We start from the raw sequence: 25,399 nt of genomic DNA, 5'->3' as shown, positions 1-25,399 counted from the left end.
TTAGTACTGCAAAGTTTGGAGATGTTGCTCCAGAAAATCCAGAATATTTAACTGGGCAGTCTGGCTGGAGGCTTGGCAGTGGCTTTGGGGTACAGGAACAGCTACCAGGCTTTCGTTGTGGTAGGAGCTGGCCTATCAGCCTACTGAGAGCACTCCTGAGGTCTCAGCTGGGAATGGGTATCTGAGAAATTTTTGTTGCTAGTTTATCTCTTTCAAGACTTATTTATGAGTCTCTGGAACAAGGCCAGGAGATGACCTTACATGGCAGCAGTAGGACATGGGCATGGCTGCCAGGGATTCTGGAAGTAGGAGGAGGTGGGGGTAGGTCACTCATTGCAACTCAGAGAAGGCTTGGAGTTTTTAGACACACACACAAAACACCCGTGTACCTGAAATTTTCAGGATTTTTGAAAATCCGGGTAGATTAGGTTATCTGTGGAGTTCAATCCTGTGGAGTCTGGCGGCTTTGGGGTATGGGAGTGACTGCCAGGACTTTTTTAGGGTGGAGATGGCCCACACTCTTCCTGAGATTACTTTGGAGGTGACACATGATTTTCTGGGAATAGTGTGGAGACCCTCACCAGTATCTAAACCACACTTCAAGTTGTTCTCTACCATCTCAGACTTTGTTGAAGACAAATGCAACTCTTCCACTCTTCATTTCAATGGGTCTCATCAATTGCCTCAGAACCCTCCAGCAAATCCTGGAGGTCATTTGATAAAGTTATTCTTTTTTCTTTAGAGTCTGATATTGACTTGATTTTAGAGCTCTATCACCACTGACAGGTGTCCTGACCTTAATCTCAGTCAGTCCTTGGACTGGCATTAAACTATGGTCTCTCATTCCCGATTACATTTATTATTCCCATCACTGTCCTCCCGTTGTTCATCAATTTTCTGGAGCAGGTCCAGTAACATCACCATCATGAGACTTGTTGTTACTGCTTTGCCATGCAGGCGAGATACTCTTGGTAGCTTTCTGGGCTCTCCTCTTGCTGGGTGGAGGAATTGAACTTGGGTCAGCCATGTTGGTTGCGTGCAAGGCAAACACCCTACCTGCTGTGCCATCACTCCGGCCCTGTGTGTGTGTGTGTGTGTGTGTGTGTGTGTGTGTGTGTGCGTGTGTGCATGTGTGTGTGTATCACTGTCCTCCTGTTGTTCATTGATTTGCTTGAGCGGGCCCAGTAACGTCACCATCGTGAGACTTGTCGTTACTGTGTTTGGCATATCGAATATGCCACGGGGAGCTTGCCAGGCTTGCCATGCAGGCGAGATACTCTTGGTAGCTTGCGGGGCTCTCCGAGAGGGGCGGAGGAATCGAACTTGGATTGGCCATGTTGACTGTGTGCAAGGCAAAAGCCTTACTCGCTGTGCTATCACTCCAGCCCATTATTCCCATATTATATTTATTTGATGGGGGTCTTTTAGAACATATAGGTACTTACTAGCAATTATTAAATCACTCTGTTGAGATGACTCTAGAAATCTGTGTAGGTGATACGTAAGTGTTTGTGCGTCTTCCAAGCAGCAGTCAGGAGGCAGATTCTTGGCTAGCCCTGGCAGTGCTCAGGAGGCCTCCAGGATCACGCTCAGTGCAGCCCTGAGCCCTGGGGGTGCCCCAGTACTGCACTCAGTGATTCTCAGGAGATCCTGTGGTGTCACAGGTTGAACTGGGGTCAGCTGCATGCAAATCATATACCTTAATACCTTTACTATTTCTCCAGCCAAATAGCTAATACTTTTGAGTGTTTACTTCATGCCAGGCACTGTGCCAAGAGCTTTCTATAAATGAGCTCATAGAATCCTTAAAGTAATCACAGGAGGTGTTGTCCTTATCCCACTGAATAATGGTTCTGTAGGTTGCCCAGGGTCATCTGGCCAAATTAGAGGTGGGACTAGTGAGGAATTCAGAGACCTCACAGTCTCCTATGCTTGAATCTCTTAGTTTTTAAATTGCTTCTCCCTAAATATGTTTCAATAATGACTCAAATTCTGAGCTTCCTAAATATTCTCAGACACTTGTTGGAAAGACTCCCTGGGCTTCTGGGCCCACCCATATTTGTGGGTGTCTAATTGCAACTATAAGGTGAGGAGAAGGTGGTGGTGATGATACCCACCATTTTCACACCTTCACCCACATTTCATCTGTAATCATTGTGAGGTGAGGCAAGTGTGAGTCATGAGACACTGGACGTTTATTCTAATTACAGTCATAGAATTCCTCCTTATGGTATAAATATTTTCTCACCCAAAGAAGAAAGGTTTGGGCGTTTGGTAGAATAGTTAAACATTAGTCTCTTTTCAATCTCTTATATTAAAAATAAGGTGGAAATATGTGCTTAGTCTATAATTAAACTTACTGTAAGCATTTTGATTTCTGGTGGCCCACACCTGGCCATGCTTAGGGACTATTCCTGGAATGATACTGGTGGCTATTCCCAATGGTGCTTGGTGGGGGGTGACCATGCAGTGTTAGAAATTGAATCTGGGGCTCTTGAATGCAAAGCATGCACTCTAGCCCATCTGATTTATACCCATTTTGATTATTAATGGTTTTAAGAATTATTAATGAGGGAGGGCTGAGGGGGTCACTCTGGTGGAGGATGCGGTATTGGAACGTTGTATGCTTGAAACCCTATCATGAATATTAAGTTATGATGGTGCCTAATTTTTTAAAAATTATTTAAAAAAAGAAAATAAAAGAGGAGGACAAAGAAAAGATCATTAGCAAGAGGAGTCAGAGACCAGAGAGACAGTGAAGGATCTAAGGCACTTGCCTTGTATGTGGCCACAGAACTACCCTGGTTCAAATTCCAGTTTGTAGCCTTGAGCAGTGAAGAATGACCCTTGAGTATCTCCAGAGATCACTCCCGAGTTCAGAGCCAAGAATAATTCCTGGGCACCTTTGGGGTGTATTTCCAAATCCTCTCACTCCCCCAAAGAAACAAACAAAAATAATCAGGTGATACATATAACTAGGCTGGAGTTCCCCTCGTCGAATCCCAGTACTATTTTCTGTAATGGCAAAACAATTGTATTTACACACACCCTGAAATACACATATTCAAACACAACCACACAAACTTACTCAAAATTATACATAGAATGAAAAGAGACAAAGCAGGTGGTTATAGTTTGAAATAAACATGTAATCTTCATGTTGTATTGAGTTAGTAAATGTTAATTTATATGATAAATGTAAATTTATCAAGTTTTCATCCATTCAACTAGCTTTCCTGTTTAGAATTAGTCAAACTATCTTTGATATTTTTTTGTAAAAACTTTTTTTCTTAAGGCACCATGATTTACAAAGTTATTCATAGTTGAGTTTCTGGCCTACAAAGTTTCAGCACCAATCCCACAACCTGTGTCAAATCCCTCAACCAGTATTCCCAGGTTCCCTCCCACCCCAAAACCTGCCTCTGTAAAGGCACATTTTAAAATATGGGTGTTGTAGTTTGGATCTGGAGTTGGATTTGGTTCAGTGCTGTTGGCTCTGTGGCTTAGATATATAGATATACCAACATCTACCTCATAATGTGCCCGAGAACCCTGGTCCCTAGCCCTATTACTTTCCATTCTCCTTTTCCTTTTTCAATTTCTCTCCTTTCTTGTCCTCCTTCTTATACTTTAGGGTCAAGGGTGCTCTAGGTATCCCTACCTCACCTGTTTTTTTCTTTAAAACACAAGATGATCTCACTTATCTTTGGTATATAGAATGACAGACTTTAATCTTAATATATAGGAAGAAACTCCCTATTCCTTTGAATCATTCAATAATGGGGTGGACTGGCTGGTGTTTTAAGTGAGTTCTCTCTCACACATAAGATCTAAACAGAAGCTAGCTGGTTTGGGGTTTGGGATGCTATCTCAGAACTCTATTCCAGTCAATATTGTCCTAAAGCTTAAGGTTTCAGGTCCTTTGAGAAGGTGAACAATATCAGTAGTGCCCCTTTGTCACTTGGCTATTTTTCTGGTGCCCTCTCTTGCTTTCAAGTGTGCATATGCAAGGAGTTGAAGTCTGGCTTTTGAGAACCCTCTAATCTCAAGCTCTTTCAATTCCCTTTTGATCTAGCTAGTTACCCATCCAATTAGTGTTAATTGTTATCATTATCACTTTCTTTCCTAAACTGACAACCAATTAATTTCTTAGACTGTAGATATTATGACACCAAATAACTATAATTGTTTTTTGTTACATGGACTTCTCCTACCTCCACAAGGAAATCTTTTTTAGTAAATTAGTCACTTGTTGAGTTCTTAAAGTTTAAAATTGAAAGCCATGTGTTAAATTTTTTTCTCAAGTTTTCATCAGATAGATAAAGATAATAGAAGTGAATTACTTTTATTAACGGACCCAAGGCATAAAGGGTGGGGTTAACAAAATGTCCATGAATCAAATAATGATTCCATGATAGTCATGATAAGAGCCATAAGAAACAAGACATGCTGGCAGGCAATGAAATTTGATATTAAGGGCACTAAGCAAAGGACTCCTGGTGAGTTTCTGGAGGACATGCCATCTGAATTAAGAACTGATGGTTACATGTTAACTATAGAGAGTGGTAAAGTGGCAGGAGTTGGGTTCATAAAGGACAGCAAGGGCAAGAAGCAACACATTTCTTGGAAAGTGAGAAATATTCGAAGATATTAAACCTAAATTAGGTTGCTATATCAGCCACAGTGTATTTTCTATGAATATTTCTTTGAGTTCTGGAAGACTCAAAACCATTGTGGGAAATGTCTTGGAATTTTTTTTTACATGTTATTTGCCTTAAGACTAGGAAACAGTCCTCTTTATATTGCTTATACTTTTTTGTAGCCCACAATCCAAAGCAAGCCTGAAAGATTTGGACCTATAGCCAAATGTAAGATGCTTTTACCATGTTCATGCCTGAAATGCTTGATGGAAAAAATATCTAGATGCATTAGAACATGTGTCTTAGCAATGCATGTTATAAGGTCCTTCTAACCAACATCTGACATGTATCATGCTCCAATAAACTTCATATTTGAACCAGGTCACAGAAGGGATGAATTCTGGTCTTTATCCACAGTATAATTTTGCTTTTGAAGAGAAACTCAACATTTGAAAAGTCATGCATCTTTCTTATTTTTAGGACTGTTTTACTTCCAAATGTTTTCTGGCTAGCACCCAACTTTTTTTGTATATTCAGAAACTTTTGAAAGAACAGCTTTTGAAAGTCACACTGGTAGCCGAGAAACTTGGAAACAGCATGAAATCATGACAACTGAATTTACTCTACATCACATATATAATGCCAGGTGGGTGAAAAGATAGGGACTGTGGGACAAAGGGAGTGCAGAAGGCACCTAGGGACAGAGGTGGAGGAAAAGTAGCACTTTGGTGAAGCAATCATACTGCATGCCAAAAGTATAAATATTAACACTGTTGTAAACCATATTAAAGCCTTATTTAAAAAAAGATTATGCCATCTTCCATTTAGTGAGCCTAGAACAATCACAGGAACTTTCCACATGCTTTATTATTTAATTCCACAAATTATCTATGAAGTGAGTACTATCAAGTCCTCTCTTCCCCCTCCATTTTATGTTGAGGAAACAGGTCTTGAGTGGGTAAGTAAATTGTCCAAGACCAGGACATAATGGAAGGGCTGACTTTAGACTCCAGTGTTGGGTGACATAGACATAAAACTCATGTCTAACTTTTATTCTGAAGATTGCATGGTGGGAACATTGGATATCAGATTTTTAGAAAGATTTGAACTTGAAGGTAATTGTACTTGATAGTAATTGGTCTGAGACTTAACTAATGGCAACATAGAATCTTCTGTTTCACTCAAGGTGTTCCTCTAACATGCTTCTCCCATCCTGCGAGGATCCTCCCAACACCCTTTATTTGGTGCTCCCTTCTCTCTCTGAGCTCCCTTTTCCCCTAGCATGTGTGACTGGCCTCCAAGCTACGGAGCAAAATTTCTGGTACTAATCTTAGCCACTCTTGGGTGTTAGTCTCCTATTTTGTTACTTTATGTTCCCCAGATGAATGCAATCTTTCTGTGTCTATCCCACTCTTTCTGACTCATTTCGCTTAACATTATACTTACCATGTAGTACCACTTGTATGTAAATTTCATGACTTCATTTTTCCTAATAGCTACATAGTACTCCATTGTGTAGATGTACCAAAGTTTCTTTAACCAGTCATCTGTTCTTGGGCACTCAGGTTTTTTCCAGATTCTGGCTATTGTAAAGAGTGCTGCAATGAACAAACAAGTGCAGATGTCACTTCGACTATACCTTTTTGCCTCTCTGGGATATATTCCCAGGAGTGCTATAGCTGGGTCAAATGGGAGATCGAATTCTAATTTTTTGAGAATCGTCCATACTGTTTTCCAGAAGGGCTGAACCAGTCGACATTCCCACCAACAGTGAAGGAGTGTCCCTTTCTTTCCACATTGCGCCAGCGCCGGTTGCTTTTGTTCTTTTGGATGTGGGCCAGTCTCTGAGGTGTGAGATGGTATCTCATTGTCGTTTTGATCTGCATCTCCCTGATGATTAATGATGTAGAGCATTTTCTCATGTGCCTTTTAGCCATTCAGATTTCTTCTTTGAGAAAGTTTCCGTTCATTTCATTGTCCCATTTTTTGATGGGGTTGGGTGTTTTCTTCTTGTGGAGTTCAACCAGTACCTTGTATATCCTTGATATCAACCCCTTAGTGGATGTGTATTTGGCAAATATTCTGTCCCATTATGTAGACTGTCTTTGTATTTTGATCACTGTTTCTTTTGAAAGTAGACTATAGACCAAACATGATTGCCGCTCAATGCCTCTCTTGCAAACCACAACACCGAAAAGGAGAAAGAGTAAACAAAAGGGAATGCCCTGCCACAGTGGCAGGGTGGGATGGGGGGCTGGGGGGTGGGAGGGATACTGGGACCTGTGGTGGTGAAAAATGGGCACTGGTGGAGGGATGGGTACTTGATCATTGTATAACTGAAACACAAGCACAGAAAGTTGTAAGTCTATAACTGTGCCTCATGGTGTTTCATTAATAAAAAATAAAATAAATAATAAATAAATAAATAAATAAATAAAATGTTCCTCTAACAGAGGTCCTTTGAATGAATGGATCAGTACAGGTGTTCTACTATGTTGATGAGGAAGTTGGGATACACAGTTGTAGTCTTTAGTCATCTAGCAGAGGTGCTACTAAACTCTCTATGTTGCCTTCTATAAGGCAGGTATGATAGGTACTGCTTGAGGGGCTGGAGAATACTACTACTTGAATTTCATCAGGGCTGGACTCATTTACAAAATTAAGATGTGACTGTAGCTCCTTAATATAAACATAATTTTGTGTTTATCATTTCCGAAAATTTTTGAGGGTGCTTGCTTTAGGAAAAGGCATACACAATCATTCATGTGACAGACTATTATTGAATCATTGACAAGGATGAGGAATCTACACACTGAAGTTTAAGTTCTCCATTGTGTACACAACTTAAGTTGAACAAAATCTAATTGCAGTAGAATACATGTACTAGAACTCTCTTGATGCAAGTAATAGACCATCATTGGAGATGACTGCAGTAAGAAATAAAACTAATATGAGTTTAGCACAGTCAAAAGTAATAGAAGAGAGAATAGAAATATAGTACAGTGGGGAGGGTGCTTGCCTTGTATCCGGCTGATCTGGGTTCAATCCCCAGCATCCCATATGGTCTCACAAGCACATCCAGGAGTAATTCCTGAGTGAAGAGCTGGGAGTAACCCTGAGCATTGCCAGGTGTGGCCCCCAAACAAAAAAAAAGCAAACAAACCGAAGAAGAATTAGAATGATCTTGGAGTATCTCAAAATATTGAAGATAGTGTTGCACACAAAAAAGCTCAAGATGAATGGGATCTTCATGTGTTCAGTAATGAAATTTGGTATTGGAATGTTTGTAAGCCCTAGACTCTTATCATAGTTTTTCAGTGTCAAGTAGCTTTTCCATGAAAGTGGAACCAGCAGTGCCACCCAGTCTGTTACAACATTGTTAGGAGTTCCTTAATGAAGAATAGACCTCCAGGTGAAGAATCCAAGGAACGTATTCTGATTGGCCTGGCTGTTGTCACCAAAACCATAACGGGCCCATTTTTTGTTATTAACAAACATTCAACAAATTGCAATCTTTAAAAGTAGTTGCTTGTCTCTGAGGGCATATTTTCATTTTTTTGTGGAATATTTGAATTTTACTTTATCTTACAATCGTCTTATTTTCATTAAAAGATTAAATAAGAAAACTAAATCAGTAAGATTTTTGGTCAGTTGATAATATAGCTGGTCAATCAACCTTGAGAAGAATAATTTTAAAGCTGTTGCCAATTTGGTACATATTTTAATCATTTAAAATAATTTGTTTCTTTCATTATTCTTCTTCAAGAAAATTGGTTCCCTTTCATTTAATTGTGTGGTTAGGCTTTTGTTTGGAAAGGAACTGTGTTTCTCAAGAGCCGATCCAAAGCCTCTTTCAAGAAATAGATGCGTTTTTGGCAACATAAGTTAGGAGCTTTGTGCAGTCTATAAGAATTGCATGGTGCTGGAACATTCAGTAATCCAAGTGACTTTTGTAGGTGACAGGAGATATACTTAATGCTGAGCAGGAAAATCATCATCCTCTTCTGTTTCCTGGGTTCAGGCCTGGTCGACTCTCACTGAGCACTGGCCTTGTCCTGAGGCAGACTGATTAATGGATCCATCAGTTCTGTCTCTGCAGTATAACTGCAAATTCTCCTCTTCAAATTACACGAACAATTCTCCAATTACTAAAAAAATTTTTTTAAAGGGACTTATACTTGTTGAGACATTGAATTAATGTTTATCCAGACATTTATCTCAGTGACTTTTCAAAGATGTAGCCTAAAGGAGTTATTTTGTAGACCATAAGTCCTGGATAAAGTTGGAGAAACAAGTCCATTATTTAGATTTGTTCCTTGGTTCACATCCAGTGGTGCTTAGAACTTACTCCTGCTTCTGCATTCAGGGTTCATTCCTGGCAGAGCTCTGGGTACCATATGGGATGTGGGTCAACCACATGAGAGGCAAACACCTTACCCACTGTACTATTATTGTTTCAGCCCTGATATAAGTACATTTTTTTCCCCAAAGAAACATATCCAGGATGATTGGTACCTTTTCTTTATAGAAAACCACAATGTGAGAAAGTGTTTTTCTCCTGTCCAGAAAGACTCTGCACTATAAAAAAAATAATAGATAAAGGCAGGAATTCTCAACAACATAGGAATAGCATTACCAAGTCATTGGGTTGTGAAGAGCACTGTTCTGGGCAATTTTTGTTTGGAACTCTGGAGTGTAAAATCCCTATAATTGAGGTTCCAGCTCATTTTTCTCCATTTTCTTGTTTAATTCCTTTGTTCCTCATAAGCTCCAAGAAAACTTATTTGCAAAAATAAGCACCCGGTTCATGTTCTGGATACACGTGTGTGTGTGCGCGCACATGCGAGCACCCACACACACACACACCCACCCACACACACACACACACCTCATATGATTTACCTCGATTAATGAAATTCTGATACTTCCTTAATTATTTTTTCTCCAAAGCTAGTAATCGACCTGTCCCTTCCTAGTCCTGGTAATTTTTTTTTTGGGGGGGTGGGAGGGTCTTACCTTGTAATGTTCAGGATTTACTCCTGACTCTGTTATCAGGGCTCACTCTTGGTAGGGCTTGGGCAACAATATGGAATATTGGGGATTAATTCTAGGTTGGCCATATGCAAGGCAAGTGCCCTACCTGCTACACACTCTCTCCAGAGTCTTGCCCATTGTTCATGGAGTTTCACAGATCATTTAAATCTTCAGAGACTGTTACATGTAAATTTTCTTTTCTTTTCCATAACTTGATCACAATATGGGCACACCAAAAACCGTAATTCTTGAGTGATTTAAGAGCTTTACATGGATGATTTCATTTTATTCTCATCACAGTCATATTAAGAATGAATTGTAAACTACTCCCATTTTACAGAGAAGGAAACTTAATTCCACAGTAACATGTCTAAATACATGTTTTTGTTTTGTTTTGGGGTCACATCTGGTGGCGTTTGGGGTTTATTCCTGGCTCTGGGCTCAGGGATCACCCCCGTAAGGACTCAGGACAACATTGGGGGAGCTAGGCTTGGAACCCAGGTTGGATTCACACTAGGAAATCATTTTAGCCATGGCAGTATTTTTCCAGTCCCTGAAGACACACAAATATTAAATGACATTTGAGAGGCCTGAGTGATAGTACAGCTGTTAGGGTTTTTGCCTTGCACAAGGCACACCCAGGTCTAATCTCTGGCATCCCATATGGTCCCCCTAGCACCATCAGGAGTAAATCCAGAGTGCAGAGCCAGGAGTAACCCTGAACATCACTGGTTCTGACCACCCCTCCCCCCAAAAAAAGAAAAGCTGTTTGCCACTGTGAAAGAAAACTGAGAAAAAAGATATTTGATGTGTTACTGATATTTCCAAAATCTTTTATATTCCAAAACCCTTCTCCCACTTTTGTTTTTTTCTCTCAGGTAATGAATACCATTAACTTACTTGCTTAATTTTTGTTTTTGTTTTTGGACCACATTGGACAGTGCTCAGGGCTTACTCCTGACAGAAGAGGGGGACCATATGGAGTGCCAGGAATTGAATCTGGGTCTGCTACCTGCAAGGCAAATTCCCTACCCACTGTACTATTGCTCTGGACCCAACTTAATATTCTTCATGGGTTCTTTTAGCATCGGCATGGATAGAATTATAGAGAAGATTCAGGATAAGAGCTTTACATGGGTTTTTAGAATAACTCAACTCTCCATTAATGCCTTGAACATTTTGGTGGGTGTGGGGGTTTTCTCAATGCCTTCCATAGGGTCTGGGGGACACTCCATGGGCACTCTGCCAACTGTACAGTTTTTTTTTTCATTTTGTTTGGGGGCAACATTGGAAGTTCTCAAAACTTATGCCTGACTCTGTGCTTAGGGATTACTCTTGGCAGTGTTCAGGGAAACATATGGAGTGCTGATGATTAAGTTGGGTCAGTTTTACCCACAGTACTATCTCTGTGGCCCTAACTATACAGGGTTGCTCAATGCTTGGTCATGACTATGTGATGCTACTTAGGGGCAGTGATTCTGGGGAACACCAAGGTCAACTGCTGATGTACCCAGAGAGTCATGTGGTGTAGGAATTGAACTTGGGGCCTTGTAAGGCATTTTCTCCAGTTCTTTCTACTCTTTCCCTGGGCCATCGTCAGCTTTTAGAAGGAAAACAGTCGTATTTGAATACAACTAATTTAGTAGTAAAAGCACAAGTCCTGGTTAGGGGGTCAAGATTTGTATGAGGCCAATCAGAACAGGTGAACGTACATCTTAGAAACCTGCATATGGGTTTATTGCTTTCCTTGGTGGTTTCCAAAGGGGCTTTTTCCACCTCAAAACTGTTCTTGAAAACTGGGCATGTTAAAATGTCCTTTTAACTTTACAGTTTCTGGCTTAATTTAAAATGTGCTAATGAATTATCTTTAAATAGCCAAGTCAGTGAATGTGGGAGGAAGAGGATGCCTAAGCACCGTGCAGCAGCTCATGGAAAACATACAGCAACAGACACAGCCCCAGGCTCAGGACTTCGTATGGCTCTCTGCCATGTCCTTCCAGAAACAGGAATCCCCGATGACTGTAATAGTATTCACTTTTGAGACTTTCCCAGGTTCATTTTCTTTGGGCAACTTGGTCACTGGGAACCTGATTAAATCATTGGATTCTCATGAACTGGAGGGAAGGGTTTTGTCTGATCTTCCAATTTGGGCAGTACTTTTGCCTGCAAGGAAGGAAAGCTCAAACTACCTGAGACAAGAAGAGAAAAGATATGTATTTGATGGAAGATCACAGGGGCCTCTCACACAATCAAAGGCCATAAAGGTGGCCAGATTTCACGAATGGTTAGAAATATGGAGCTGGAAAATAACTGGAAACCAAGGAACTGAAAAAAGATGCAATTTTACATTATGTGAACGTTTAAACAACATTCATGTAAGCCCTGACTTGTCACTGTCACTGTTCTCCCGTTGTTCATCAATTTTCTCGAGCGGACCCAGTAACGTCTCCATCATGAGACTTTGTTGTTACTGTGTTTGGCATATCAAATACATCATGGGAAGCTTGCCAGGCTTTGCCGTGGGGGCGAGATACTCTCGGTAGCTTGCCGGGCTCTCCGAGAGGGGCAGAGGAATCGAACTTGGGTTGGCCATGTTGGCCGCTTGCAAGGCTAACACCCTACCCTCTGTGCTATCGCTCCAGCCCATACCCTGCCTTGAGATTATGAATTTACCGAAAGAAGTGTAAGCGGTGAATAAATAAATGTTTTAATTGTAAATGTCTATAAAACATAATTATTTTTCATATAACAAACATGTCTTTCACTTGAAATCAATTGTTGGACAGATTTTCTTCCAGTAATTCCTGATTACACATGTGATTATGGAAAAATGATAGCCAGAAGTGAATAAAATGATTCAGTCAAATAATGTTAAAAGCAGTTAAAAAGAAACTATTAAAAATTTCCCACAGGGGGAGAAAAAGGTCTCTATTTTGAGTGTGTTGGATTTTGATATGTTATGCTTAAGGCTTCAAAGATTTTAAAACATTCCTGGCAAAGATAATTGGCTTGTGTTGTTCGACTGAGTCAATAGGGTGGCTTTCTAAGGGCCAACAATTATTTCTAATTTAATCAATATGGTGATAGTGGTACTAAAAGGTCAATTAGTTGGACGCTAAGATTTTTTTAAATTGAAATGCTGTAATAATGGTTTATAGTAGTATGTAGGTTTCATGTTTCATTTCATTTCATTTCATCATCCTGTTATTCGTCGATTGCCTCGAGCAGGCCCCAGTAACGTCTCTTTCATCCTAACCTTGAGATTATATTCAAGGCTCTATAGGAGAATGAGACCCATCATTGTTACTGGTATTTGGCATATTTGGTATGCCACGGGGAGTTTGCCAGACTTTGCCTGCGGGAAGGCTACATTCGATAGCCTGCAAGTTTGTCCAAAGTAGGAATGAGATAATAAGATGTCATAAAAGATGTTCTGATGTCGCGCGGTTTCATGTATACAGTATTAAACCCCACATTTAAAAATAATTTATTTTATTTTTATAAGATTCACAATAATTTATTACATAGAATTACATAACATACAAAATATTACATTTATCCTGTCCTTGGATATTATTTTTCCCATTGGTCTGCAGGTCTGTTTTTGTTCTGCTACCATGCTGTTTTAATTTTGTAGTACAGTTTAAAGATGGGGAAGGTGATGCCTCTCATCTTTTCCCGAAGGATTTCTTTGGCTATTCATAGGGGTTTATTGTTTCATATAAATTTCACTAGTGCTTGGTCTATTTTTTGAAAGTAGTTATGGTTATGGTATCCTTATAGAGATCACATTGACTCTATATAATGCTTTGGGAGTATTGCTATTTTGACAATGTTAATTCTCCCAATCCATTAGCAGGGGATGTGTCTCCATTTCCTCATGTCCTCTTTTATTTCTTGAGGTAGTGTTTTGTAGTTTTCTTTATACAGGTACTTTACCTCGTTACTTAAGCTAATTCTGAGATACCTGATTTTCTGAGGAACAATTGTGATTGTGATTTTTTTTTTTTTTTGCTTTCTGGGTCACACCCAGTGATGCACAAAGGCTACTCCTGGCTCTGCACTTAGGAGTTACTCCTGGCAGTGCTCAGGGGACCATATGGGATGCTGGGAGTCGAACCCGGGTTGGCCGCGTGCAAGGCAAATGCCCTACCTGCTGTGCTATCTCTCCAGCCCCAGGGATTATTTTTTAACCTCTCTTTTTCTCTTTCATTATTTCTATATAGGAAAGCCATGGACTTCTGGATATTGATTTTGCAACCTGCAACTCTTCTATATAAATCTATTGCTTCTAGGGGTTTATTGGTAGAGTCTTTAGGATTCTCTAAGTATAGTATCATGTCATTTTCAAATAATGAGAGCTTGACAGCTTTCTTTACTATCTGGATACCTTTGATATATTTTTCTTGACTAACGCTATGTCAAGTACCTCCAGCACTATATTGAACAATATTGAACAGAAATGGTAAGATTTGGCAACCTTGTCTTGTGCCTGATCTTAGAGGGAAGGTTTTTTTTTGTTTTTTCTCCATTGAGGATAATGCTTGCTGTGGGCTTATAATAGATGGCTTTGTCTATATCGAGGAAAGTTCCTTCAACTTCCATTTTGTTGAGAACTTTTATCATGAATTAATTTCTATTCATATGAATGATACTATCCATTCAGGTGCCCAAACCCCAGATTACTGACTGCATCTGTCATTCTTCCTCATACTCCCAGTTTATTTAATTTTGTATGCTTTTCATTTGACTGAGTTTCCATGGTTTACAATACTATTAATGATGTTTTTTCATGCACATGATTCCAAACCACACACATTCAGTAGTGTACTCACCTCCCTCTCCCCAAGGTGGGTATATGTGTGTATATACGTATAATATATATAGTGTAGATGCTCATTTTCCTGTTTTTGTTCTGCTACCATGCTGTTTTAAGTATAGTATCATGTCATTTTAATTTATCATTTATATATTTATCATATATATTTAAATTCGTGATTTTTTATTGTTGAATGTTTTTTTCTGCTTGGTTGAGAAACATATGCAGGAAAGGACATTCTTCTTCTTTTTCTTTAGCTTCTGGTATGGCATTGGTTGAAGTTGGCAGAACTGGATGATGGAATGTATATGTTTCCTTGATATAAATTAAGGAAAGAATAGGATGCTTCTAGGTTTGGGGTTAAGCACCTACATAAATGATGATATTTGGTACATAAAATCTAGAATTCTGTTTAGGACGATTCAACAAGATGCAACATTGCTACAACCCAGCGGTACTGGGTCATATGCTTTCAGGGATGGAATTTAAGGCCTTTCGTATGCCTGGCATGTGTTCCAAACCCTTGAATCATCTCCCTGAGCCAAGACTAAGAACTTTAAATAGAAAGGGACTTGGAAGAATAGGAAGTTCCAAGAGTCTTAGTTAAAAATCTGTACCTTTTCTGGGACTTACATTCTTATCTGAAAAATCTTAAAACTGAACAAAAGAGTCTGAAGCTTGCCTCCAGAGTCAGCATTTCAGGCCCTCACCTACCCAGTATATCATGTATAATACACATTTTGAGGTTAGAGAGATAATACAGTGGGCAGGGAACTTGCCTGCAGATAGCTGGCACTGCATATGGTCCCGGAGCACAACTAGGTGTGGCGTAAAAACAAATACACATTGTGTGTGTATGTGTGTGTACACACACATATATAGTATATGTAACTATGTTTTCTCACTCTCTCATTCAAATGTTATTCAACAATTACTGAGCAGCTACACTATATAATTCCTGTGAATTCAAAGCCCTTGCTCTTAAGTACTGGGCAATGTCTAAGGTAGTCAGAAAATAAAATGGGCAATTAAAGTACTTCTTATGATGGACAAACCTGATACAGAAGGGGAGATATTTCATGAACAACTGCCTCTGGATTGATTATCATGAAGCATTGCAGGCACTCACCCATTTAGAAGCTGGGACATAAGAATGAGTCACTCAGCTGGTATCAAATAATACCCCAAACCAGAATGAAGGCACCTAAAGTCATGATGCCAAAGACTGCTATATAACACCAGAGAGATAGTACAGCAGGTAGGGCACTCTCATACCAAAGCCAACCAAGGATCTGTCGCTGGCACTATGTATGATTCTCCTTCACTGCCAGGAATGATCCCTGAGCACAGATACAGGAATAAGCCATGAGTACCTATGAGCGTGGGGGGAAAAATGTGCCAGGGAAGTTAGTCTTCAGTGAGGATAATAAATAGCCAGATGGGCAGAATCAAGATTCCCAATGACCTAGAAAACTCAGATGTCTAACAACTTGCTACCGCGAACGTGGGTACTAAGCTAGTATCCAAAAATTGAATTGTCCTAAACAGAATTCTAGATCTTATGTACCAAGCCTCTCCAGTTGGTGAGGGATTGAGTATATCAGGGAGTAGCCTCTGGATCCCCTGAACACTGGTGTGTGTGTGTGTGGGGAGGTTCTCCAAAACAAAGTGATTATTCTTAACGGTCAGTTCAAGATCATAGATCTTCTTTCTAGAACAAAATGTATTATAAGCGGGGCTCAAATGATAGTTCAGTTGGTAGGGTGCTTGCCTTGCATGTGACTGACCTAGGTTCCATTCCAGGCACTTCATATAGTTTCTCAAGTCTGCCAGGAGGAAGCTCTGAGCACCGCTGGATATGACCTCAAAACAAACAAACAAGAAATTGTCCCCATGAAGTTTAAGTGGATAAAGTCAAGGATAGTGAATCTTAGGTATAGATTTAAATACTCTCTTATCTGGGCACTTCACCTGACCTTCCTGGAACACAGACATCTTACAGAGCCTTTGTTCAAGTAGCTGATAAAATCCAAGTGCTGTGAAATAGAAATAGATTGTACTCAGGCACTGTCTGGCACATTTCAAAAGATACGGGGTTTTAGGAATTCTTGACAAGGATTTCTTACAGAAAACCATCTTTTCAGCAGACCGTCAAGATTGTACATAGGTAACTCAACACAACAGGTATTGCTTGGCTTTATCTCTGGAGCATCCAGGTCAACAAAAAGGATGCTGATCTCTTGGCAACAGAGGGAAAGAAAAGGCTGAGGACAAAGAGGCAGCAGGGGACTGTGTTTGTGCAAAACCTTTAGCACCAGAGGTGTACAGGAAGACAGAAGAACAGGCGTCCTTGGGTTGAAACTGGAAGGCTTGCTCCTGTGAGAAGCCTTCCACTCTCTGAGTCCGGGGGAGGGCGTGGCGGGGGGGGGGGCGGTGGAGGAGCCCCCAGGCAGAACTCTGCTCAAGCACACGGTCCAAGGGTCTGGATCTGATTCCTTTCAGTGAACTTCCCAGCCCCAGGACGCCAGCCGACTCCTGGTGATGGGAAGGAAATCACGCTCCATGGATGTGATTTCCTTGATGGGAGAAAGCAAATCCGGACATCCTTTTGCCGTTTCTGAGGCCTCTCGCTTGCAGAAAGTGAGGGAAACTGATTTGGGGGGACTACTGACTGACTGGGTGGAAGCTTTTGCCAACGAGAAACGTGTCCAAATCCTTTTGCACCCTGAAGTACGCGTGGGAATGGACGCACGCAGCATCTTTCTCCCTCAGATGGGATGAGGTGTATACCTTGCAGGGCAGAGGCAGGACAGTCCATAAACAAGGGATGATGATGATGATGATGATGATGATGATGATGATGATGATGATGATTGATGATGATGATGATGATGATATTTCCCCCCTTGCTTCCTTGGTTCTTCATACTCATCTTCCCCCCCCAGGGGAACAACAACAACAACAACAACAATTTAAAAGCAAGACCCATAAAGACCCTTCACTCCCCCTAAAGATTAAGCCAACGGGTGATTGCCAGGAGACCTGCACTCTAAATGATGCTCACTCAACTTGCAAGACAGTTGGGCACCCTCCACCAAGTACCATCTCTGCCACTGTCGCCCCAGCCCCGGGCAAGTCTCAGGATAGCCTGTCGGCTCTGCAAAGTGAGTCCCAGGAAGGGTCGTAGGGGGCAGGTGGAGGGGGCTCCCTGGAGTAGGCGCTTCGAGGACCCTCGCGCTCCGCCCGGCCCGGCCCGGCGCTCTCGGCTGCCCCCCGCGGAGGCACCCGGGTGGGGAGGCAGCCCCGGCCCCCGCAGCGGCTCCTCGGGAATGCTGGGAATGTGAGTCAGGGCCGCGCCGAGCGCGCAGAGCCGCGGGGCGGGGGCCGGCGGAGCGCGGGGCTGCCGGTGGCGCGGCGCGAGCGCGCGTCTCGGGACTGCGGCGGGCGCCGCCCCCTCGGCCGTCAGCCCCGCCCGGCCCGCGCTCGGCCCGGCTGGGAGCCGAGCCTCCTCCTCCTCCTCCTCCTCCTCCTCCTCCTCCTCCTTCTCCTCTCCTCCTCCTCCTCCCTCGCAGCCCGGCTCCTCCGCCTCCTCCGCCTCCGCCTCCCGCTCCGGCTCGCTCGGGCTCCGGCGCCGGCGCCGGCTCCGGCTCCTCTCGGCCGCCCGCCCGCCCGGGGCCAAGGCGACGCGAGGTTGTAAAAATCCATGTGGGACGGCCCCGGGGCGAGCATCGCAAAGGTGAGACGCCGACGGCGGGCCCGAGCCGCCGGGCACTCCCGCTGCCTCCCGGCGCCGGTGCCCAGGCATCCCTCGTGCCGGGTGCTCCTCGCTCGTGGGGAGCTGCAATGCGTTATCGGGGGGAGCCGAGGGGCGAAGCATCCGCCTCCGGCGGGGCTTTCTGGGGCGAGGCAAAGGACGGGGCGGCCTAAGGGCGGATTTGCCTTCGTGGAGAAACCCCCGGATCGGAACAAGTGCACGGCTTCCAGCAGCGCGCGGGCGCCGCTCGCTCGCCCCGGCCGCCCCGGCCACCTCCTGCAGTCCCTCGCCGGCGGCCACCCTCGCTGCCCAGCGCCTCTGCACCCCCGGCTCCCCCTCTTTCGCCTGTTTCCTCCCGCCTCTTGCTTCGGGGGGCTGCAGGGGGGGTACTCGGGGAACCCCATGCAGAACAAAGTGGAGAAAGGTGGAGCCCTCGCCCAGGGGGTGGGGTGCCGGGCGCCTCCGTGGGCTCCAAGGGGAGAGTGATTTATATATATATATATATATATATATATATATATATAAAATATTCTTTTTCTTTAATTCCTGTCAGGGAAAAAATGAAGCCGGATTTATTGGGGAGGGGTTGGGGAGGAGGGTCGTAGTGTATGAAAACGAATACGATGTGAAATTAAACGGAATGACAGTCCCTGCCTCCCCCTCTTTATCCGCGAATTATATGAGAAAAGGGGTACTTAGAGGGTTACCCCCATTTCTTTTCCTTTCATCTTAAAAAAAATTACTCTCAGAACCTTTGTAAGATCATCTTAGGACAGTGAAGATTAAGGGCTGCTTTGGTGCTGGATAATAAAACAGTGCTCATAGAACTCTCGGATAGGCCCTGCCTTATTAATTTTGTACTTACGGGGGTCTCTGTTCTTGCCTGAGAGGGAGGGTCCACGCTCTTACGAGCGGATCGATTTTAGGCGGTTACCTGCCTTTGCTGTAAGAAAAGCAATTTACTCCGGGAGCGGTGAATTGTCAGTTCCTGGTGTGATTGACAGTTACACCTGCCACTTATGTGGGCAGAACGGGGACCGGTGGTACCCCAAGAGCCAATCAATGCTCAGGAGAGGCGGGCAGCGCCCACTTGTCATGGTTAGTTTCCTGGTTGGCTTTTTAAATCGGTGGTTCTGCTGGAACCATAGATTTCCACCAGGTATGAGGTTCCAGCTGTGAGCGTCAGACAAGCAGAAAGAGAACTCTTTGGAAATGGGCCTAGAAGCAAGTATGCTTGACATGTGGTCGTCCCCACTCCCTTTCCCCTTTATTATAGCGGTTGGGGGGCTACTGGAAGCAATGGGCTTAAACATAAGTATGAAATGAATTTGTGTAAAGATTGAAAAGGCGGTAGGGTGGTGAGGGTGTTGGGGCTCAGACGTGCCCACTGATTGCTCTAAAATCACAGACTCCCTTTAGAGATGTTTGGCACTGTTGAACTATCTGGAAAAGGGTGTGGCACTTTCTCTCCAATGGCTACTCTTGTCCTTGTAAAGTCACAATGTTTCTCAGTACTTGGTTTTTGGCTCTCTTGGATGAATTTGTAGGCAGGCAAGCACACTTTGTTAGGAGTGCCACAAACAGAAGGGACTCTTAGTGCTGACAGTTTAAGGCAACTCCGGAAGTGAGAATTGCCTTATTCACTATTGCTGGGTATCAGTTTGGAGGTGGCTGTGGGGTCAAGCCTGATCCCTTAAAGAGGGTAAAAGAGTTTGTCATGAAAGCGAGTTTGCTTTTAAGACAAACCATCTTATTGGTGTGCTTCTATGTTATAATGGAAACCTTGCATGGTTGGGTGGGAGGAATGGAGAGTGCGGGAAGCTTGGCAAGGGAAAGCAAGACTTTCATGGGTGGCTGGATTGTGGGCAGAAGGACCAGATCATTCTCCTTTCTGTGCCTTGTAAAAAGGCGTATTTTCCTAACTGTACTCCTAGAATTCAGTAGAATTTTTCTGCTTGAATCAGAGAAGGACTTGAATATGAATCTGTACACTCAGCCCCTCATGAACAGCTGTGAGCTAGAGGACAGAAACTAGGATGGTCTTCAGGTCTAACAGGATAGTATTATTAATACTTCTATTACTATTGTTATTACTCATGTGCTAGAATACTTGCACTTTCTTTTTTAAAGCTTGCAGAACCCACATGAGATAGGTGTGAGTAGTTTATTCAAATTATAGTGGTGGGAACTAAAAGGAATTAAATATCTTGCTATCGTTTAGTGTGAGAGTGAGAAATTGAGTTCAGTTTATCTGATCCAGACCTCATGACTTAGCCATGGCTTTGAATTCAAATTTTGGCTATGTGGTCTTCAGGTGTCTAAGACTCAAGTAGGTCTCTCCCAGCACATCGAGGGCCCATTCTGCGGATAGGTTGAGTGCCCCATAGGTTGGTGGTCTTTGCACTGTTCTTTTTGTCTTGCTTTGAAGGCTATTGCTTCTACCAACATGTAAACTTAATAACTTTATGTATTATATATTTCTAGCAGTTTAATTTTGGCTCAGTTACAACTTATGATGACTTAAGAGAAATTAAAGCAAGACTGGAGAAATAGCTTGACAGCGGCCAGAAGGCATGCTTTTCATGCAAGTCCTGGATTTGATCCCCAGTACCTAATGGTCCCCAAGCACCACCAGGAATGACCCCTAAGAATCAAGCTAGCTCCTGAATATTTTAAATTTTAAAAAAGATGGGGTTTAAAGTAGGAGGCAACAAATCTTAGAGAGAAATATACATTTTTTATAGGTACATATATATGAGTGTATGTACATGTGTGTATATATGCGTATACACACATATGTATACAGACATGTACATATATATACACACATATGTATCTGTAAAATATATATGTATATATAAGCAAACAAGGCTCAACCTTTAGCAACTTGTTAGTGATCTCTTATAGAATTGCTTAATGGCTCCTGGGTGAAATACAACAATCTTCACAGTCTTCCTCTAAGTAAACGTTTTTTGGAGCATTTTCAGCAGTTTTTCATAACAAACAATACAAAGTAAATTATTTCGGTTCTGCTTTGGGTCAGGTGTTGGGGTTCAGGATAGAAACATTCAAAATATGATGGTGGGAAGGCGTAATGGTGGTGGGATTGGTGTTTGAATACTAAATGAAATAAAATATTGTGAACTATTTTTTAAAATAAAAAATTAAGTTTTAAAATTTTATTTTTAAATTGATTTTTAAAAATTTAAATTAAATTTCAAGAGCATATACTTTAAAAAAATGTTAAATCCAAATAATCAATGCTCTTCAATTGTTCTTCATACTTTAAATTTCCAGTTGGAGGTTTGAATAGGTCATTGTTGAATACGTGCTCTTAACATTCATATTTTCCTTTTTTTTTTCTTTCATTATGGGAATTGACTCTAGAGCCTCACTGATGGAATTTCATGCTCTTGGCACTCAATTGGATATATTTTTTTCCCTAAAAGATTAGAATTTTACATTCTCTTTCACAGACCAAAAAGATTCTTTTTCATCAATGATTAAATAAATTGTATTTAGAGGTATCCTATTAAAGTAATATGGCTCTCTTGTTTTATTATGTTGGAAAATTCACAAGACATAAATCATAAAAATGTCTTTAATGTTTTAGGTGATAATGTTTAGTCTACAAATTCACTCTGGTCTTTAGCTACAAAGATTTAATTATGTAGATTGAACTTTGTGCATAGTTTGCTATGACATATGTTTTAACCACCCCCCTTTTTTTTAATCAGCTAAGAAGTGGATAGTTTGCCTGTATTGTATGGTCTACTTGCTAGCTGATAGTTTGGTTTCAGCAGTATTTACTCTTTGATATTTGTTATGATTTACTTACTTTACAAAGTTAGAAAAACAAATTGAAAATAGAAAAACACTCTCATTGATGATAATTTAAGTCTTATAAATGTAAAATAGTTAATTCAATGATAAAAATCAGGCATACCAAATGTGGAGATTCTTTAGCCTGTTCTTTCTTTATTTTATTTTTTGTTAGAGGGTTTATGTATTTATTTGAGAGGATAGTACTCCTAGCTGTACTCAGGACTTATTCCTGGCCCTGTACTCAAGGATCACTCCTGGCAGGACTCAGACTGCAGTATGGGATACCAGGGATCCAACCAGGGTTGATGCATGCAAGCCAAATACCTTACTCTCTGTTCTATCTCTCTGGCCCTTTTATTTATTTATTTATTTATTTATTTATTGAATAGATTTTTTTTTGTAGTTTAGGTAACATGGTTACAATAGTGTTCACGTTTATGATTTTGATGTAAACAGTTACTGTACCTTTGCTATCATCAAAGTGCCTAACACCCTCCACTACTCTGTTTAAGTCACTTTTAGTCCACCTCTTTTTCTTCTCCATTCACTCCACAGCTTTGAAAACTCAATTTTGTAGTCAAAGGTCAAAGATTTGTCATCATTTGATAGCATCTATTTCCTTGTATATCTCTGTATATCACAGATGAGTGAGACCATCCAGTATTTGTACTCCTTTTTTCACTTAATATGATACCCTCCACTTCTCTCCAAACAGCAATTTCACTTTTTTATAGATGTATAATATTTCATTATATGTATATGTATGTATATATATACCAAAACTTCTTTATTCATTCACCTGTCAATGGACATTTGGGTTTCCATATCCTGGCTATTATACTTAGTTCTGTAATGAACATAGATGTACATATATCTTTTTGAGTTCATGTTTTTTTTTAATTCTTGTGGTAGATGCCCAAACGTGGAATTATGAGGTCATATAAAAGCTCTAGTTTTACTTTTTAAAAAACTGTCCATGCTGTTTTTTGTAGAGACTGAACCACACTGAATGAGAGTTCCTTTTTTTTTTTAATCATATCTCTGCTAACAATGGCTGTTTGCAGTCTTTTAATATATGCTATATGCTATTCTTCCTGGTGGGTGAAGACATCTCATTGCATTTTGATTTACAATTCCCTGACAATTGGTGATGAGGGCTCTTTCATATGCCTACTGGCCAGCTGCATGCCCTCTTTAAGGAAGTATCTGTTTATCTCCTTTTCCCATTTTTTGGATGGGATTATCATTTGTTTCAATCTCTGTAAGTTCTTTATATATCTTGGATATTAGCCATTTACCTGATGTTAACCTGTTTTCTTATGTAAGTAAATTGTACAAATGAATAAGTATGTACAAATATTAATGCTAAAATATTTCAAATGGTAAAAGATAAGGTAGTCAACGTTGCTTCATAACAAAACTCCTTGACTTAGAACAACTAGAATTTAGTCTCACACTCGTGGCCTCCAGGTTGACTATGATTTGATTAATCTAAGCTGTGTTCCTTGGAGTGTTCTTTCACTTTTGGTGCAGGATTGTCTGCGTCTAGTCCACATGTATTCTGGGCCTTTTGTTGTTTGGGACATGCTCTTCTCATGGAAAAATTATTGGAGCTAAGAATGAAGACAATTTGGACAGAGTAAGTACCATAGTGAAGACCAGTGTTCATGGATAAAAGTAAACTCTTCCTATGGTAGTGGAGGGAATATTTGATGAGCTATAGCATAGACATCTATGAAATATAAAAATAAAGTGATTCAGCAATTTTTTAACTTTCTCTTCTCATCTTGGGAATTGTAGTCTTTATCTCCTAACTTCTACCCCCCAGCTTTATGACATAAATCTCGGATTTCACTCTTGCATATATTTGATTCCAAAAACAGGTATGAGTATATACATATTAATTATTCAAATGATCAAGGCACTGTCTGATAGAACCTAGTGTTCCAAGGCACAAGGATCGGTGGAATCCAGGAGTTTTCTTTGATGTGCCTGCCACCATGGAACTTAGAATTAAAAGTAGGTGAGAGGAGAGACTTTTTAGATAACATGGTATTTTTCTTAGGTGCTGCTGGAGATGCAGATTGAGCAGTTGCTGTAATAGAAATGTAAGGAGAGAGGCCAGAGCAATCGCACAAAGAAATAAGGCACTCACCTTGTATACTTTGTATGCAGTTGACTAGGCTTCAGTCCCTAGCAGTACATATGATCTCCCTATTCTTACCAGGATTCATCCTTAAGCACAGAGCCTGAAATAAGCCCCAAGAACAGCCAGGTGACAGCTAAGCCCACATCACCTTCCAACTGAAAAAAAAAATGTGAGGAGCACATGTGGACATAATGAATTATTCCATTTTTCCAGGTGAATAATATGGTAGCACTGTAGCACTGTTGTCCCATTGTTCAAGCAGGCACCAGTAATGTCTCCATTGTGAGACTTGTTGTTGCTGTTTTTGGCATATCAAATATGCCATGGGGAGCTTGCAGGATACTCTCAGTAGCTTGCTGGGCTCTCCAAGAGGGGTGGAGGAATCGAACCTGGGTTGGTCATATGCAAGGCAAATGCCCTACCTGCTGTGCTATTGCTCCATAATAATAATAATGGTAATAATAATAATAATACCATAATACCATATACTTATAAATACAATTTAACTTTTGAGCTAGATATACTGTTTAGCACTTTACCTAAAGCATCTAATTTAATATTGGGGTAGAAATTCCTCATCACCTATGTCATATTTATTCTCTCCTTTCTAACTGAAAGAACCTCTATTTTGTTTGAGATAAGAATATTCCCAGTTCACTTTCCTAGAGATCCTTGTAGCCTAGACAGCCACAAGACAGGTTTTGTGTGATACAAGTGGATATAGTTGGATGGGGACATTCTTGAAAACTCAATAATCAGGACTCACATGGCTGTTACACTCCAACCCTTTTGGCCCTTTTCTTGCAGTTCTTGCTGTTGAGAACTTGGGTACAGTACTGGTGGAGCAGCAGCCAACAACAACAGTGAAGATAAAAATCATGTATCAACAATTGCAAATTTGGGTTCACTCAAAGAGTTGGAGTGCATGCAGGACCCCTGTTTCAACCCCTGACACTGCTGGGAGTACCAACCAACTAGCACTGCATATGCCCCTCTGCAACCAACCTTTCCCACCAGCACCAAAAAATACTCGGAAATGGATATTGAAAGAATCTTGATCTTAATGACATTGTTGAGCCATTGTACTAGGCTAGACTGCCCTCCCCTTTATGATTGCATAAAACAGAGAACGTCCTTAGTTATGTATTGCTTTGTGTTACTGTACCTGTCAGAAATAG

The 25,399-nt window shown here is 41.2% G+C and overlaps 1 protein-coding gene across 5 annotated transcripts in view; it reads left to right on the top strand.

Moving 5' to 3' along the window:
- Positions 1-18,078: 18,078 nt before the first annotated feature.
- Positions 18,079-25,399, top strand: part of ERC2 (ELKS/RAB6-interacting/CAST family member 2) — a 1,123,201-nt gene continuing 1,115,880 nt past the window's right edge. For all 5 annotated transcript variants that reach the window (XR_008794491.1, XR_008794489.1, XR_008794490.1 and 2 more), the window contains exon 1: positions 18,079-18,229. The gene's annotated coding sequence lies outside the window, so the exon portion shown is untranslated. The remainder of the gene's footprint in view (positions 18,230-25,399) is intronic.

The sequence above is a fragment of the Sorex fumeus genome, unplaced genomic scaffold (genome assembly GCF_029834395.1).
Source record: "Sorex fumeus unplaced genomic scaffold, SorFum_2.1 ptg000072l, whole genome shotgun sequence".
NCBI classification, from domain to species: domain Eukaryota; kingdom Metazoa; phylum Chordata; class Mammalia; order Eulipotyphla; family Soricidae; genus Sorex; species Sorex fumeus.
Note: the sequence above shows the minus strand (reverse complement) of the source record. Positions and strands in the feature narration are given on the sequence as shown.